This window comes from Leuresthes tenuis, unplaced genomic scaffold (assembly GCF_036924035.1).
Source record: "Leuresthes tenuis unplaced genomic scaffold, fLeuTen1.0.hap1 SCAF_73, whole genome shotgun sequence".
Taxonomy (NCBI): Eukaryota; Metazoa; Chordata; class Actinopteri; order Atheriniformes; family Atherinopsidae; genus Leuresthes; species Leuresthes tenuis.
Genome location: NW_027325427.1, coordinates 15,830 through 33,672, shown reverse-complemented (window position 1 = coordinate 33,672; position 17,843 = coordinate 15,830). Strand labels below are relative to the sequence as shown.

The 17,843-nt window shown below is 43.0% G+C and overlaps 3 non-coding genes across 3 annotated transcripts; 1 reads left to right on the top strand and 2 right to left on the bottom strand.

Moving 5' to 3' along the window:
* The first annotated feature begins 653 nt into the window (after positions 1–653).
* LOC140286115 (U5 spliceosomal RNA) lies at positions 654–767 on the top strand. The gene has a single exon (XR_011911004.1). It is a non-coding gene; the product is annotated as a U5 spliceosomal RNA (small nuclear RNA).
* Positions 768–14,529: 13,762 nt separating this feature from the next.
* On the bottom strand, positions 14,530–14,713 carry LOC140286103 (U2 spliceosomal RNA). Its single transcript, XR_011910994.1, has one exon. It is a non-coding gene; the product is annotated as a U2 spliceosomal RNA (small nuclear RNA).
* A 316-nt stretch (positions 14,714–15,029) lies between these two features.
* Positions 15,030–15,143, bottom strand: LOC140286111 (U5 spliceosomal RNA). Its single transcript, XR_011911000.1, has one exon. It is a non-coding gene; the product is annotated as a U5 spliceosomal RNA (small nuclear RNA).
* Positions 15,144–17,843: the final 2,700 nt, after the last annotated feature.

The window sequence follows — 17,843 nt, the reverse complement described above, 5'->3', positions numbered from 1 at the left end:
GATTGGCCGAATACCCTTAGATCCTATTTCGGTGAATTTGACATCTGCCTTACATGTAACAGATTAGCGGTTTAGCAGTTTTAATTTAGTTTGAGTGAAGGAATTCATTTTATAGCAAAATCCGAAATCGTGAAGCACTCATGAAAGTAAGCTTATTCTCGGATTCCTGAAACTTTAGATTTGCTCTTTCTTTTACTGCAAAGTACAACGTTGTTTTTTTTGTTTAAATCTTTCTAGACATGGTAAATATGAACGACAAAGCAGTTTTAACATAGTTTGAGTGAAGGAATTCATTTTATAGATAAAATCCCAAGAGTCTGCAGAGAAAAGAGAGTGAATGCGAAGTAGACTTTAACACGGCTATGGGAGCGAGCCGAGTGTCGGCTAACCGGGAGAATTGCTTGAAAGAAACGCGACACCGAATGAGCGGTCAGAACAAAGCCTCAATACGGGATTCTCGTGGTGTTTTTGTTGCTGCCTTGTCTTTTGCATAGAGTAAAAGACAAGGCAGCCATCGAATAGGGCCCGATTGTTCCTACTTGGTCAGCGAGGAGCAAGGAGGGGAGCAAGCGTCTCAACCAAGCAAAGCTCACCATGGGGAAGGTGGCTATGGCAACTAGCCTGATTCCCTGCTCCCGCAGTGACGGATAATCGTACTCTGGTTTCTCTTCATAACATACAAGTCTTTCGCCTTTTACTAAAGACTTCCGTGGAGAGCAGCACTAATGAGTTGTTTCTATTATTGGCAGGCTTTACCTTTGCGGGTGAAGCCCTTTCTGTCTGTGCAAAAGAAATCTTGCTACTTTGCAGAGTGAATTCTCTGAGTAGAGTCGCCTTACTTGTTGCGACTGTGCCGATGTTCGAAGCTGGAGTGCAAAGTTGTTGCTTGAATGGTGCTTGCTGGAGCATGCGGGAGTGCAAAGTTATACCATTTAAAAGGGCTGAAGAGTGCTCAGTGCAGCGGGTGGGCGGAGGTGCAACGTGACACTCTGGCCACCTATGGCCATAAAAAGAACACTGCTACAAGTGCGCATTGTGCCAGCAAGGGCCCTCGGACCTGAAACAGTGGACAGTTATCGCTTCTCGGCCTTTTGCGAGACCCGATCAAATGCTTTTTCAAAGTCTAAATTTAAGATGACAAGCCGGGTGTTTCTGTCTCTAGCGTAATCAATGATGTCTCGAATCAGTACGAGGCTGTCGGTGAGTTGTCTCCCTGAGATGGCACAAGCTTGGTCTGGGTGAATTACCTCCTCTAAAACAGAGGACATCCTTGTCGCTAAAACCTTGCTAAAAAGTTTACAGTCAAAGTTTAAAAGTGTGATGGGCCTCCAATTCTTTAGGTCAGTCTTATCATTTTTTTTATAAAGTAGAGTCACTATTCCCACTCTAAAACTGTCAGGCAGTCGGTCGAGTTTTTCAAAATCTTTAAAAACATCTAAAATGTCTGATGATAAAAGGTCCCAATAGGTCAGATAGAATTCTGCAGGAAGCCCGTCTAAACCCGGAGCTCGACTTCTCTTAAAACCTGTTAGGCATTTTTTTAACTCTAAAGCAGTAAAATTCTGTGTCAAGTGTGCATTCTCTTTTACGGTTTTGTCAACGAATTTTAAGATTTCTGCCGATGTTTCCAAGTGCACTGGTTTCTCTTTGTACATGTTACTATAAAAGGTATGTACAGTTTCAATCATCTCTTGTGTGGATTTTGTTAAAAACCCATCTTCTCTTTTTAGATTTTGATTACACTCCTTTTTATTTATAACTTTCTTTCTTTTTCACCTTCCTCAATTTCCTGCTCCCTGCTTCTTACAAAAATTCCTTTACTCTTTATTTCTGCTAAAACTGACATTTCCTTTTTGACATCTTTGATTTCTTCTTTAAAGTCTATGCCACACTGATTTAGTTTAAAGTAGCGCTGTAAGCGTTTATGTAGTCCCATCATACATCTATTCTCTTTCCTTTTTTTACGTTTACCTTGCTGTTTAAAAAAAGTCTGTGTCGTTTCCTTCACCATTTCCCACCATTGTGCATGTGTTTCGTAGAGGTCTTGAAGGGTCTGCCACTCTTTATAACATTCCCTGTACTGACTGACTATGATTTCATCCTCCAACAGGGAACAGTTGAGTTTCCACAGACCACTTCCTACCGTCACACCAGAAGGGGGTGAAAGGGTGCAGGAGAGCATAAGGTGGTCTGAAAAGAAAACAGGGGTTAATCTAACATCAGTGGGTGGGCAATCTCTAGTAAAGAAATAATCAATGCGAGAGGCTCTGGTGCCATCATGACTAAACCAGGTGAAGCCCTCCTCTCTGGGATGCATGGTTTTAAAACAGTCAGTAAGCTTAAAATCCCTGCATATGCCCTGAAGTAAAATCGAAGTCTTATCCACTTTAAAATCTACCCCTGCTCTTTTTCTATCTTTCCTGCTCAAGATACAGTTAAAATCCCCTCCTACAACTAAAGGTACTTGCCCTAGCATGTAAAGCTGTATATCTTCTAAAAGGTCATACCTTTCATTTTTTCCATTGAAACCATAAATATTTAAGAGGTTAAAGTCTTGCCCCATAAAATTCAAGTGTGCTAAAAGTGCCCGTCCGTCTCTCACCACTGTGCTACCTTTCACCAGAACATGCGGATTTTTAATTAGAATGGCCACACCATCATTTTTATTTTGATTGGAGCCACTCCATATCGATAAATGGGGCCACATTTCCTCCCATTGTCTATGGTTTTTTAAAAAAGGTAGTCCACATTCTTGTATTAAAAACACATCTGATTTTATGGAGTCTAAGAAGGATAAAATACTCTGGGCTCTTGTCTTTGATTTCACACTTCTCACATTTAGTGTTGAGAAGGTGAGAACCATTAAAAGCATAAAGGAAAGTAGGTATGTCATTTTCGTTTTTCTAAGTTATCAAAACAAATTACACACAGGTTATTTCTTGGGAAACTAGCTCTTCCTTCATTTCTTTAGGTGAAAAGTGAGTAGGGTGATCTATATTTCCTTTTCGGACTCTTGGTGTTGGCCTCTGACGCAATGTTGCATTTAACTTTGAGTCCCTGGGGGTTGATTGCAGAGCTGAAGTTAAAAAGGAGACCTCATTTGGTGAGTCGGAGGGGAAGACTCTAGGTTCTTCCACTGAAGAACTGTCTGAAAGGGACCTAACCCTTCCCCTCTTCTCTGATACCACTGGGGAATCAGAGGCTCAGATGCCGTCCTCTTCGGCTGTTGACCTTCGGGGAGGTGAGTATCTTCACTAGACTCACCTGTCTGCTCTTCCTCCTCATTTAGCGTAGCTCCACCCTCTGCCTGTGAATTCTCACAGACTTCAACACTGAGTGGTGAGGCCTCTACAGGCCCCTCCCCTTTTTGCTCCTCACTTCCAATCCAAGCTTTTGGCGGGAATTTTGAATTTATTGGGTCAACCTCTTCACTTTGTTCACCAACTGCCACCTTTGGTCCTTCTCTTTGTTGGCTTGACTGTGGCTTTACCGTCTTTAATTTGTTGGCAAAAGATTTAGGGCAATCTCTGAAGAGGTGATTTAATTCTCCACAGAGATTACATTTCCTGCCATTTGGACACTCTCCAAAAGTTTGCCCAATTTCTCTGCTCTTCCCACATAACACCTTGCAATAAGCATCTCTCGACATATGACGAAATACAGATTTTGCTATAAAATTAATTTCTTCTATCAGCCTGACTTAAAACTCTTTGTCCTCCTTATTTATCCACTTCAAATCAAGTTTCAACAATTAAAAAAAATTTGTAGTTTGAGAAAGAACAACTTAATCTTCAGCAATCAGTATAAAAAGAGGTGCAAATGCCAACCATACATACCTAAAAGGTGGAGCGGAAGTATTCAGCTGCAAGTAGGTGTGAATGTTCGACCATAATTTGTAAAAAGCGGGTAAGAAAAGGTTCGAATGCCCGACTATATATTAACAAAAGCGGGAGGAGAGGTCTTCGGATGAGAGTGGGTGAGAATTTCCAACCATAATCTATAAAATACGGTGAAAAAAAATATGTGAATGCCTCATAGAACACTAAAAGCGGAAGTGTTCGGCTGCAAGAAGGTGTGAATGTCCGACTATATTTGGTGAAAAGCAGGTGAAGCAAGGTCTGAATGCCCAACCTTACATCATCAAAAGCGAGATCAGAGGTGTTTGGCTGCAAGAAGGCCATAGTTTGCCAAAAGCGGGTAAGGTGCGAATGACCGACTAAATATCAACAAAAGTGGGGGCGGAGGTCTTCGGATGCAAGTGGGTGTGAATATCCCACCATACAAGTATGGTGGAGAGGAAGCTGTGAATGGCCGACCATAGTAAAAGGCGGGTGACAGAAGGTGCGAATGTCAAACCATACATAATCAAAACAGGGAGCGGAGGTGTTCTGCTGTAAGAAGGTGTGAATGTCCAACCATAGTTGGTAAAAAGCGGGTAAGAAAAGGTTAAAATACCCGACTGTACACAATCAATAGCGGGAGCGGAGTTGTTCGGCTACTAAAAGGTGTGAAAGTCCGACCATGGTTTGTAAAAAGCGGGTAAGAAAAGGTGCGAATGCCCGACAATGTATGATCAAAAGAGGGAGTGGAGGTTTTCGGCTGCAAGAAGGTCTGAATGTCCAACCATAATTTGTAAAAACCGGGGAAGAAAAGGCTCGAAAGCCCGACTATACACCATCAAAAGTGGGAGCGGAGGTGTTCAGCTGCAAGACGGTCTGAATGTCCATCAATAATTGCTAGAAAACATGAAAGAAAATTTTCGAATATCAAACTGCACATGATCATAAGCGGGAGAGGAGGTGTTCAGCTGCAAGAAGGTGTGAATGTCTACCCATAATTACTGAAAAATGGGTAAGAAAAGGTGCGAATGCCCAACTATACACCATCAAAAGCGGAAGCGGAGGTGTTCGGCTGCAAGACGGTGTGAACGTCCGACCAAAGTTTGTAAAAAGCTTTAAGAAAATGTTCGAATATCCAACCAAACATAATCAAAAGCGGGAGCAGAGCTGTTCGACTGCAAGTAGGTGTGAATATCAGATCATAATTTGCAAAAAGCTGATGAGAAAGGGTGAGAATGCCCGACTATACACTATCAAATGTGGGAGCGGAGGTGTTCGTCTGTGAGTAGGTGTGAATGTCCAACCATAATTGCTGAAAAATGTGTTAGAAAAGGTAAGAATGCCGGACCATATATCATCAAAAGCGGGAGAGGTTGTGTTCGGCTGCAAGGTGTGAATGTTCAGCCATAATTACTCACAAACGGGTAAGAAAAGGTACTATTGCCAGACCATATATGATCAAAACAGGGAGCGGAGGTGGTTCAGCTGCAAGAAGGTTTGAATGTCCGACTAAAGTTTGTAAAAAGCGGGTAAGACAAGGTGTGAATGCCCGACAATGTATGATCAAAAGAGCAGCGGAGGTTTTCGGCTGCAAGAAGGTCTGAATGTCCACCCATAATTACTGAAAAATGGGTAAGAAAAGGTGCGAAAGCCCAACCGCACATGATCATAAGTGGATGAGAAGGTGTTCGACTGCAAGTAGGTGTGAATGTAGGATCATAATTTGTAAAAAGCGGGTAAGAAAAGGTAAGAATGCCCAACCATAAATTATCAAAAGCGGCAGCAGAGTTTCGGCTGGTATTTATCAATGTCTAGATAGATTTCAACAAAAAACAACGTTGTACTTTGCAGTAAAAGAAAGTGCAAATCAAAAGTTTTAGGAATCCGAGAATAAGCTTATTTTCATGAGTTCTGCACGATTTCGGATTTTATGTATAAAATGAATTTCTTCACGCAAACTAAGTTAACACTGCTTTGTCCTTCATATGTACCCATTTCTACATATATTTCAAGCAGAAACTTCCTCATATTACCCTGAATGAGAAAGAGCCACACTTGTGATTAAGCCATACCTCCCTTTTGAGGAGTTCTGCATGATTTGGGATTTTATCGATAAAATTAATTCCTTCACTCAAACTATGTTAAAACGGCTTTTACCTTCATATTTATCAATGTCTCGATAGATTTAAACAAAAAAACAACGTTGTACTTTGCAATAAAAGAAAGAGCAAATCAAAAGTTTTAGGAATCCGAGAATAAGCTTATTTTCATGAGTTCTGCACGATTTCGGATTTTATGTATAAAATGAATTCATTCACTCAAACCAAGTTAAAACTGCTTTTTCCTTCATATTTATCAATGTCTAGATCGACTTCAACAAAGAACAACATTGTATTTTGCAGTAGAAGAAAGAGCAAAACTGAAGGATCAGGAATCCGAGAATAAGCTTCTTTTCATACGTTCTGCATGATTTGGGATTTTATGAATAAAATGAATTCCTTCACTCAAACTAAGTTAACACTGCTTTGTCCTTCATATGTACCCATTTCTACATATATTTCAAGCATAAACTTCCTCATACTACCCTGAATGAGAAAGAGCCACACTTGTGATTAAGCCATACGCCCCTTTTGAGGAGTTCTGCATGATTTGGGATTTTATCTATGAAATCAATTCCTTCACTCAAACTATGTTAAAACGGCTTTTACCTTCATATTTATCAATGTCTCGATAGATTTAAACAAAAAAAAAACAACGTTGTACTTTGCAGTAAAAGAAAGAGCCAATCAAAAGTTTTAGGAATCCGAGAATAAGCTTATTTTCATGAGTTCTGCGCGATTTCGGATTTTATGTATAAAATGAATTCATTCACTCAAACCAAGTTAAAACTGCTTTTTCCTTCATATTTATCAATGTCTAGATCGACTTCAACAAAGAACAACATTGTATTTTGCAGTAGAAGAAAGAGCAACACTGAAGGATCAGGAATCCGAAAATAAGCTTATTTTCTTATGGGCAAGTGGGAACTGCTTTGTCCTTCATATTTATCAATGTGTAGATGGATTTCAACTTCTTCTACTGCAAAGTCCAATGTTTTTCTTTGTTGAAGTCGATCTAGACATTGATGAATATGGAAGGACAAAGCAGTTTTAACTTGGTTTGAGCAAAGCAATTCATTTTATAGCAAAATCCGAAATCGTGCAGAACTCATGAAAGCAGGCTTATACTCGGATTCCTGAAACTTTAGATTTGCTCTTTCTTTTACTGCAAAGTACAACGTTGTTTTCTTGTTTAAATATTTCTAGACATGGTAAATATGAAGGACAAATCAGTTTTAACATAGTTTGAGTGAAGTAATGCATTTTATAAGCAAAATCTCAAATCATGCAGAACTCACGAAATGCTTTTTCTCGCTTTTCACTGCTTTTTACAAACTTTGGTCGGACGTTCACACCTTCTTGCATCCGAACACCTCCGCTTCCGCTTTTGATGATGTATATTCGGGCACTCGAACCTCTTTTTACCCGCTTTTTACAAACCATTGTCGGACTTTCACACCTTCTTGCAGCCGAACACCACCTCTCCCGCTTTTGATGATGTATGGTCCAGTATTCTTACCTTTTCTAACACATTTTTCAGCAATTATGGTCGGACATTCACACCTACTCACAGCTGGACACCTCCGCTCCCGCTTTTGATCATACAATGTCGGGACATCGCTCCTTGTCTTACCAGCTTTTTACAAACTTTAGTCGAACATTCACACCTTCTTGCAGCTGAACACCTCCGCTCCCGCTTTTGATGATGTATAGTCGGGCTTTCGAGCCTTTTCTTACCCGGTTTTTACAAATTATAGTTGGACTGTCACACCTTCTTGTAGCCGAACACATCCGCTCCCGCTATTGATTGTGTACAGTCGGGTATTTTAACCTTTTCTTACCCGCTTTTTACCAAGTATGGTCGGACATTCACACCTTCGTACAGCGGAACACCTCCGCTCCCTCTTTTGATGGTGTATGTTCGGGCATTCAAACCTTTTCTTACCCGCTTTTTCCAAACTATGTTCGGCTATTCACAACTTCCTCTCCACCATACTTGTATGGTGGGATATTCACACCCACTTGCATCCGAAAACCTCCGCCCCAAATTTTGTTGATATTTAGTCGGACATTCGCACCTTACCCGCTTTTGGCAAACTATGGCCTTCTTGCAGCCAAACAACTCTGATCTTGCTTTTGATGATGTAAGGTTGGGCATTCAGACCTTGCTTCACCTGCTTTTCACCAAATATAGTCGGACATTCACACCTTCTTGCAGCCGAACACTTCCGCTCCACCTTTTAGTGTTCTATCACACCTTTTTTTTCACCGCATTTTATACATTATGGTTGGAAATTTTCAACCACTTTCATCCGAAGACCTCTCCTCCCGCTTTGGTTAATATATTTGAACTTTAGTTTGACATTCAAACCTTCTTGCAGCTGAACCACCTCCGCTCCCTGTTTTGATCATATATGGTCTGGCAATACTACCTTTTCTTACCCGTTTGTGAGTAATTATGGCTGGACATTCACACCTACTTGCAGCCGAACACAACCTCTCTCGCTTTTGATGATGTATGGACCGGCATTTTTACCTTTTCTAACACATTTTTCAGCAATTATGGTCGGAGATTCACACCTACTCACAGCCGAACAACTCCGCTCCCGCATTTGATGATGTATAGTCGGGCATTCTCACCCTTTCTCATCAGCTTTTTGCAAATTATGATCTGACATTCACACCTACTTGCAGTCGAACAGCTCTGCTCCCGCTTTTGATTATGTTTGGTTGGATATTCGAACCTTTTCTTAACTTCTTTTTACATATTTTGGTTGGACGTTCACACCTTCTTGTAGCTGAACACTTCCACTCCTGCTTTTGATGATGTATGGTTGGGCATTCACACCTTTTTTTTGCCCATTTTTCAGGAATTATGGGTGGACATTCACACCTTGCAGCTGAACACCTCCTATCCCACTTATGATCATGTGCGGTTTGATTTTCGAAAAGTTTCTTTTATGTTTTCTAGCAATTATTGATGGACATGTAGACCTTCTTGCAGCTGAACACCTCCGCTCCCGCTTTTGATCATACATTGTCAGGCATTCGCACCTTGTCTTACCCACTTTTTACAAACTTTAGTCGAACAGTCACACCTTTTTGCAGCCGAACACCACCTCTACCGCTTTTGATGATGTATGGTCCAGCATTCTTACCTTTTCTAACACATTTTTCAGCAATTATGGTCGGACATTCACACCTACTCAGAGCCGAACACCTCCGCTCCCGCATTTGATGGTCTATAGTCGGGCATTCTACAGCGGAAAAGACTCATTCTTATGTTTGGTTAGATATTCGAACCTTTTCTTAACTGCTTTTTACAAACTTTGGTCGGACGTTCACAATATCTTGCAGCCGAACACCTCCGCTTCCGCTTTTGATGGTGTATATTCGGGCATACGAACCTTTTCTTACCCGCTTTTTACAAACCAAGGTCGGACTTTCACACCTTCTCTTAGCTGAACAACTCCGCTCCCTCTTTTGATTGTGTACAGTCGGGTAATTTAACCTTTTCTTACCCGCTTTTTACCATCTATGGTCGGACATTCACACCGTCTTACAGCGGAACACCTCCGCTCCCTCTTTTGATGATGTATGGTTAGGCATTCGCACCTTTTCTTACCCATTTTTCAGTAAATATGGGTAGACATTCACACCTTCTTGCAGCTGAACACCTCCTCTCCTGCTTATGATCATGTGCAGATTGATATTCGAAAATTTTCTTTCATGTTTTCTAGCAATTATTGATGGACATTCAGACCGTCTTGAAGCTGAACACCTCCGCTCCCACTTTTGATGGTGTATAGTCGGGCTTTCGAGCCTTTTCTTCCCCGGTTTTTACAAATTATGGTTGGACATTCAGACCTTGCAGCCGAAAACCTCCGCTACCTCTTTTGATCATACATTGTCAGGCATTCGCACCTACTTGCAGCCGAATACTTCCGCTCCACCTTTTAGTGATGGTTATGATAGTATGGTTGGCATTTGCACCTTTTCTTACCCTTTCTTACCCTACTGATTGCTTAAGATTAAGTTGTTTTTTCTCAAACTACATGTTTTTAATTGTTGAAACTTGATTTGAAGTGGATAAATAAGGAGGACAAACAGTTTTAAGTCAGGCTGATAGAAGGAATTAATTTTATAGCAAAATCTGTATTTCGTCATATGTCGAGAGATGCTTATTGCTGAAGAAGTACAAAGTACAACGTTGTTTATCGTTGAAACTTGATTAGACATGAATAAATATGAAGGACAAAGCAGTCTTAACTTGGTTAGAGTTAAGGAATTCGTTTTATAGGAGAATCCGAATTCGTGCATAACTCGTAAAATAGAGCTTATTTTCGGATTCCTGAAGAATGAGTCTGGTTCTTTCTCATAATACAAAGTTTGTTGTTTATTGTTGAAACTTCATCAGAAGTGAAGAAATAAATGAATGCCTATCAACAAATGTGGGATCTAAACTCTAGTGCTTCCTCTAAAATAATTTCCTTTCTCAATTCAGAAATGTGTGTGTGTAAGTCACAACACCCGTGACACCAAAACGGCTTTCTTTTCTCTCTTTTCTCTACACTCTGCTCTGGGAGCGAGCCGAGTGTGGGCTAACCGGGAGAATTGCTTGAAAGAAACGCGACACCGAATGAGTGGTCAGAACAAAGCCTCAATACGGTGTTCCCGTGGTGTTTGTGGCTGCCTTGTCTTTTGCACAGAGTAAAAGACAAGGCAGCCATCGAATAGGGCCCGATTGTTCCTACTTGGTCAGCCGAGGAGCAAGGGGGGGGGAGCAAGCGTCTCAACCAAGCAAATCTCACCAAGTAGGAACAATCGGGCCCTATTCGATGGCTGCAACACCTGAAAGAGATATTGATGCGAGACCCGATCAAAAGCTTTTTCAAAGTCTAAATTTAAGATGACAAGCCGGGTGTTTCTGTCTTTAGCGTAATCAATGATGTCTCGAATCAGTACGAGGCTGTCGGTGAGTTGTCTCTCTGAGATGGCACAAGCCTGGTCTGGGTGAATTACCTCCTCTAAAACAGAGGACATTCGTGTCGTTAAAACCTTGCTAAAAAGTTTACAGTCAAAGTTTAAAAGTGTGATGGGCCTCCAATTCTTTAGGTCAGTCTTATCATTTTTATCAGAAGTGAAGAAATAAATGAATGCCTATCAACAAATGTGGGATCTAAACTCTAGTGCTTCCTCTAAAATAATTTCCTTTCTCAATTTAGAAATGTGTGTGTGTAAGTCACAACACCCGTGACACCAAAACGGCTTTCTTTTCTCTACACTCTGCACTATGAGCACACACACCAAATCAGAAAGGCTTTTTTCTCTCTTTTCTACATTATGGACTGTGGGGACATAAAACCGCTCTCTCTTTTTTTTTTTATCGTGTGCTAGGGCGTTGTCTCACGTATTAGATTGTGCTTAAGATACGAATGGGTTTATCAGTCACATCAGAATCCATACATACTGATCCTCCCGTAATAAAATGGTCGGATCTTATCAAACACACTTTGTTTCTTGTGACAATCAAGTCAGCGAAACAGCGTATACACGTCAAGACACTGAATCAAGTTTGCCACAAGAACTCATAAGTTTGGCAGTATTGCTCTGCCGTCAGCAATCATACATCCATTTTATTTTCGTGAGACATGTGCAGGCACCTGTTCATCTACTGTTCTATCACTATGAATTAGTTTATCTATTATCAATAAGGATACTTCTACAACTACTCTATCAAAGTATGTCCGGACTTCTTACGTTGTCAGTTGCTATATATGAATAAGTGGGTAGCTACTGATAAGCATTAAGCATGTCACACAGCCCAAACATATAACATTTCAGGACACACCACACAGTTAACAACCACAGTGAAGCGTGTCAAAGCCCAAACATGTAACATTCAACAGGACACTTACACAACACATTCAAATCAAACAGTCAGACAACATACAAGAACATATACCCCAGCCGGCATTGCTCCCTGCCTATTTTCCTACAGCTCACTATGTGTGCGCACACCTTTATTCACAAACTCTTCAACTTATACTCTTTTACCGAAGCTGCTACAGCTCGATTGGCCGAATACCGAATAATCCTAATTCGGTGAATTTGACATCTGCCTTGAAAGAAACGCCATACCAAATGAGCGGTCAGAACAAAGCCTCAATACAGTGTTCCTGTTGTGTTTTTGTTGCTGCCGCTGTTTGCTTTTTCACAAGAGCGCACCTGTTGAGGGGGGGCCTGGGGGGGCCTGGGTGATGGTGGGTCTCAGGCCCGGGCTGCTGCGACTGGTGTGACCGGGTGGTTTGTTTGTTTGTTTTTTGTTGTTGTTTGTTTGTTTTTTGTAGAGGTCCTCCGGAGTGGGGTTGGGTTGAGTGGGGTGGGGCGGGATGGGTACCTTCTGGGGGTACAGTAGCTCCCAGAATATGGTCGCTGCAGGCCCCGAGCCTGGTGGACATCAGGCCCTCCTGTCCTGTGTTGGCTCCCTGGTAGCGGGGATGCCTATTGCAGCCAGTCCCTGGCTGCCCCCAGTGTATATCCCCATACCCCTCTCCCTTCTGGCTCCTGTACACAGCACACACTCACACATGAAGGGTTTTGGGGGCGTGTGTGTTCGGTGGGGTGTAGTGGACTCTGCAGTAGTTGCACTCTGCAGTTCCCACCCCTGTTTTAATTACACCTTAGACATTACTACTTATCAAACACACTCACACACACACATTAGGTCTTGGGGGGTGGTTACACTGAGTGGCATCTGGTGGGCGGGGCTCTTTGGGTATGTAGGCTGCCCAGAGGGCCACGCTCCCAGTTCTACAAGTTTGGCTGCCCCTCAATTTTAATTGCTCACTATTAGAAAATATTGAAGAGCCAGAAGGGTGAGGGGAGGGGTCTTCTTCGCACACCCCTGCTTCCTGGTTGCTGCTCGGGGCGGGAGGGGCCAGGAGGATTAATTAATTGTTCTGCTGGTTTGGGGTCTGTGGTGGCTGGGGGGCTGCTGGCCCTCTGGTGTGTACGCTGCACTACACCCCAGCGGAGTCGAGGGAGGGAGGACGTGTGGATGTATGGGACATGAAAGTGTGTGTGGTAATGATTGGGCCTGGATCTTGGACTTGCTGTCGCCTGGCCTGCCTGTGCTTCTCCCGATGGGGGGGGCGGCGTGGCCTCTCTCCGCTGCTCACGACTTCACCCACCTGTGGGCACGTCTTGACTCCCAGGGCACTTGGCCAGGGGTGCTGGGGCAGGCGCTGACCCACTGTGTGGCTGTCTGGGGCGCTTGGCCCTCCTGGGTATTGGGTGGGGCCTCTGCCGGGGGGTTTGGGGGCGCTCGGGCTCCTGGGGCCCGGATCCAGTGCACGGCCCATGTCTGGGCGGCTGGGGCCTGGCGACGTCGGTGGGCTGTTGCCCCTGGCTCCTGGAGGGCCTCTGCCCTATGCTTATGGGGGCTCTTTCCGGGGGCTTCCTCTGCAGTCTTCTGGGTGGATACGTGGTTGCCCCTGCGGTGGGCTTCCTGGGTTCTGTGCTCTGTGGGGGCTGCTGGTGGCCTGGGTCTTGTGGCCCTCTCTGCCTGCTTCTGATTGCTTGGGGGGGCTGTGGATTGTGGCCCTGTACGCTTATACACTCATAACTAAGCACGGTTATCATGTAGGTCCTGTGCCATGGGTGTTGCATGTTCTCACACACACACAACCACATTCATTAGTCCAGTAGCATGGTCGCTATGCAGTTGATGTATTATCATGTCGTCTCAGGTCATCTATATCCACAGCTGTGTTGTATGCGATGTATGTTCTGTTTTTCTCTTCTTTCCTCTTCTTCTTTCCTTGTCCCCCGTTCTATTACATGTCATATATTGTAAACAGAAATAAATAAATGGGCATCAAGGGGAGCTTTACATTTATAAAACTTCCCTTGGCAAAGCAAATCTGTTTGGCATCAAAGGTATTCAGACTACAATTCTGCTGCCATAATGCTGAACACGATAAGGGAAAAAAAAAAAAAGTAAAGAAGACAGTTCTGCCGAAAGCCAGGGACTAGACCTGTTCTAAGTTCTGTACTTTTTAAAAGGGAGCCAACACAGGACAGGAGGGCCTGATGTCCACCAGGCTCGGGGCCTGCAGCGACCATATTCTGGGAGCTACTGTACCCCCAGAAGGTACCCATCCCGCCCCACCCCACTCAACCCAACCCCACTCCGGAGGACCTCTACAAAAAACAAACAAACAACAACAAAAAACAAACAAACAAACCACCCGGTCACACCAGTCGCAGCAGCCCGGGCCTGAGACCCACCATCACCCAGGCCCCCCCAGGCCCCCCCTCAACAGGTGCGCTCTTGTGAAAAAGCAAACAGCGGCAGCAACAAAAACACAACAGGAACACTGTATTGAGGCTTTGTTCTGACCGCTCATTTGGTATGGCGTTTCTTTCAAGCAATTCTCCCGCTTAGCCCGCACTCGGCTCGCTCCCAGAGCCGTGTTAAAGTCTACTTCGCATTCACTCTCTTTTCTCAGCAGACTAAAAGAAAGTTTCATCTTGGGCTCCCTGAAACTTCCATCCTGCACCGCTGTTTGCTTTTTCACAAGAGCAGAGAAGAGCGCACCTTTCCCAGCGGCACTGCAGTACTGGGTCGATGCTTGGAGTGAACGGAGCAAGCTTCTTTTTCAACTCCTATTCTTAAAAATCCATTTAATATGTAGTCCTCGTATAGAGGACATATTAAACTGATAAGAACAGATACTACACTTGATCTTAGCCAAAAGGCCGAGAAGCGACAACTGTCCACTGGTTCACGTCCGAGGGCCCTTCCTGGCACAATGCGCACTTGTCCGCTAACAACCCTGTTCTTTTTATGGCCATAGGTGGCCAGAGTGTCACTTTGCACCTCCGCCCACCTGCTGCACTGAGCACTCTTCAGCCCTTTTAAATGGTATAACTTTGCACTCCCGCACGCTCCAGCAAGCACCATTCAAGCAACAACTTTGCACTCCAGCTTCGAACATTGGCACAGTCGCAATAAGTAAGGCGACTCTACTCAGAGAAGTCACTCTGCACAGTAACAAGATTTCTTTTGCACAGACAGAAAGGGCTTCACCCGCAAAGGTAAAGCCTGCCAAAAATAGAAACAACTCATTAGTGCTGCTCTCCACAGAAGTCTTTAGTAAAAGGCGAAAGACTTGTACGTTATGAAGAGAAACCAGAGTACGATTATCCGTCACTGCGGGAGCAGGGCATCAGGCTAGTTGGTATAGCCACCTTCCCCATGGTAAGCTTTGCTTGGTTGAGACGCTTGCACCCCCCCCCCCTTGCTCCTTGGCTGACCAAGTAGGAACAATCGGGCCCTATTCGATGGCTGCCTTGTCTTTTACTCTGTGCAAAAGACAAGGCAGCAACAAAAACACCACGGGAAAACCGTATTGAGGCTTTGTTCTGACCGCTCATTCGGTGTCGCGTTTCTTTCAAGCAATTCTCCCGGTTAGCCCGCACTCGGCTCGCTCCCAGAGCCGTGTTAAAGTCTACTTCGCATTCACTCTCTTTTCTCAGCAGACTCTTGGGATTTTATCAATAAAATGAATTCCTTCACTCAAACTATGTTAAAACTGCTTTGTCCTTCATATTTACCATGTCTTGAAAGATTTAAACAAAAAAACCAACGTTGTACTTTGCAGTAAAAGAAATAGCAAATCTAAAGTTTCAGGAATCCGAGAATATGCTTACTTTCATGAGTTCTTCACGATTTCGGATTTTGCTATAAAATGAATTCCTTCACTCAAACTAAATTAAAACTGCTAAACCGCTAATCTGTTACATGTAAGGCAGATGTCAAATTCACCGAATTAGGATTATTCGGTATTCGGCCAATCGAGCTGTAGCAGCTTCGGTAAAAGAGTATAAGTTGAAGAGTTTGTGAATAAAGGTGTGCGCACACATAGTGAGCTGTAGGAAAATAGGCAGGGAGCAATGCCGGCTGGGGTGTATGTTCTTGTATGTTGTCTGACTGTTTGATTTGAATGTGTTGTGTAAGTGTCCTGTTGAATGTTACATGTTTGGGCTTTGACACGCTTCACTGTGGTTGTTAACTGTGTGGTGTGTCCTGAAATGTTATATGTTTGGGCTGTGTGACATGCTTAATGCTTGTCAGTAGCTACCCACTTATTCATATATAGCAACTGACAACGTAAGAAGTCCGGACATACTTTGATAGAGTAGTTGTAGAAGTATCCTTATTGATAATAGATAAACTAATTCATAGTGATAGAACAGTAGATGAACAGGTGCCTGCACATGTCTCACGAAAATAAAATGGGTGTATCATTGCTGATGGCAGAGCAATACTGCCAAACTTATGAGTTCTTGTGGCAAACTTGATTCAGTGTCTTGACGTGTATACGCTGTTTCGCTGACTTGATTGTCACAAGAAACAAAGTGTGTTTGATAAGATCCGACCATTTTATTACGGGAGGATCAGTATGTATGGATTCTGATGTGACTGATAAACCCATTCGTATCTTAAGCACAATCTAATACGTGAGACAACGCCCTGGCACACGATAAAAAAAAAAAGAGAGAGCGGTTTTGTGTCCCCACAGTCCATAATGTAGAAAAGAGAGAAAAAAGCCTTTCTGATTTGGTGTGTGTGCTCACAGTGCAGAGTGTAGAGAAAAGAGAGAAAAGAAAGCCGTTTTGGTGTCACGGGTGTTGTGACTTACACACACACATTTCTGAATTGAGAAAGGAAATTATTTTAGAGGAAGCACTAGAGTTTAGATCCCACATTTGTTGATAGGCATTCATTTATTTCTTCACTTCTGATGAAGTTTCAACAATAAACAACAAACTTTGTATTATGAGAAAGAACCAGACTCATTCTTCAGGAATCCGAAAATAAGCTCTATTTTACGAGTTATGCACGAATTCGGATTCTCCTATAAAACGAATTCCTTAACTCTAACCAAGTTAAGACTGCTTTGTCCTTCATATTTATTCATGTCTAATAAAGTTTCAACGATAAACAACGTTGTACTTTGTACTTCTTCAGCAATAAGCATCTCTCGACATATGACGAAATACAGATTTTGCTATAAAATTAATTCCTTCTATCAGCCTGACTTAAAACTGTTTGTCCTCCTTATTTATCCACTTCAAATCAAGTTTCAACAATTAAAAAAATGTTGTAGTTTGAGAAAAAACAACTTAATCTTAAGCAATCAGTAGGGTAAGAAAGGGTAAGAAAAGGTGCAAATGCCAACCATACATCACTAAAAGGTGGAGCGGAAGTATTCGGCTGCAAGTAGGTGCGAATGCCTGACAATGTATGATCAAAAGAGGGAGCGGAGGTTTTCGGCTGCAAGGTCTGAATGTCCAACCATAATTTGTAAAAACCGGGGAAGAAAAGGCTCGAAAGCCCGACTATACACCATCAAAAGCGGGAGCGGAGGTGTTCGGCTGCAAGTAGGTGTGAATGTTCGACCATAATTTGTAAAAAGCGGGTAAGAAAAGGTTCGAATGCCCGACTATATATTAACCAAAGCAGGAGGAGAGGTCTTCGGATAAGAGTGGGTGAGAATTTACAACCATAATCTATAAAATGCGGTGAAAAAAAAGGTGTGAATACCCCATAGAACACTAAAAGGTAGAGCGGAAGTGTTCGGCTGCAAGAAGGTGTGAATGTCTGACCATAGTTTGTAAAAAGCGGGTAAGAAAAGGTTCGAATGCCCGAACATACACCATCAAAGGAGGGAGCGGAGGTGTTCCGCTGTAAGAAGGTGTGAATGTCCGACCATAGTTGGCAAAAAGCAAGTAAGAAAAGGTTAAAATACCCGATTGTACACAATCAATAGCGGGAGCAGAGTTGTTCCGCTACTAAATGGTGTGAAAGTCCGACCATGGTTTGTAAAAAGCGGGT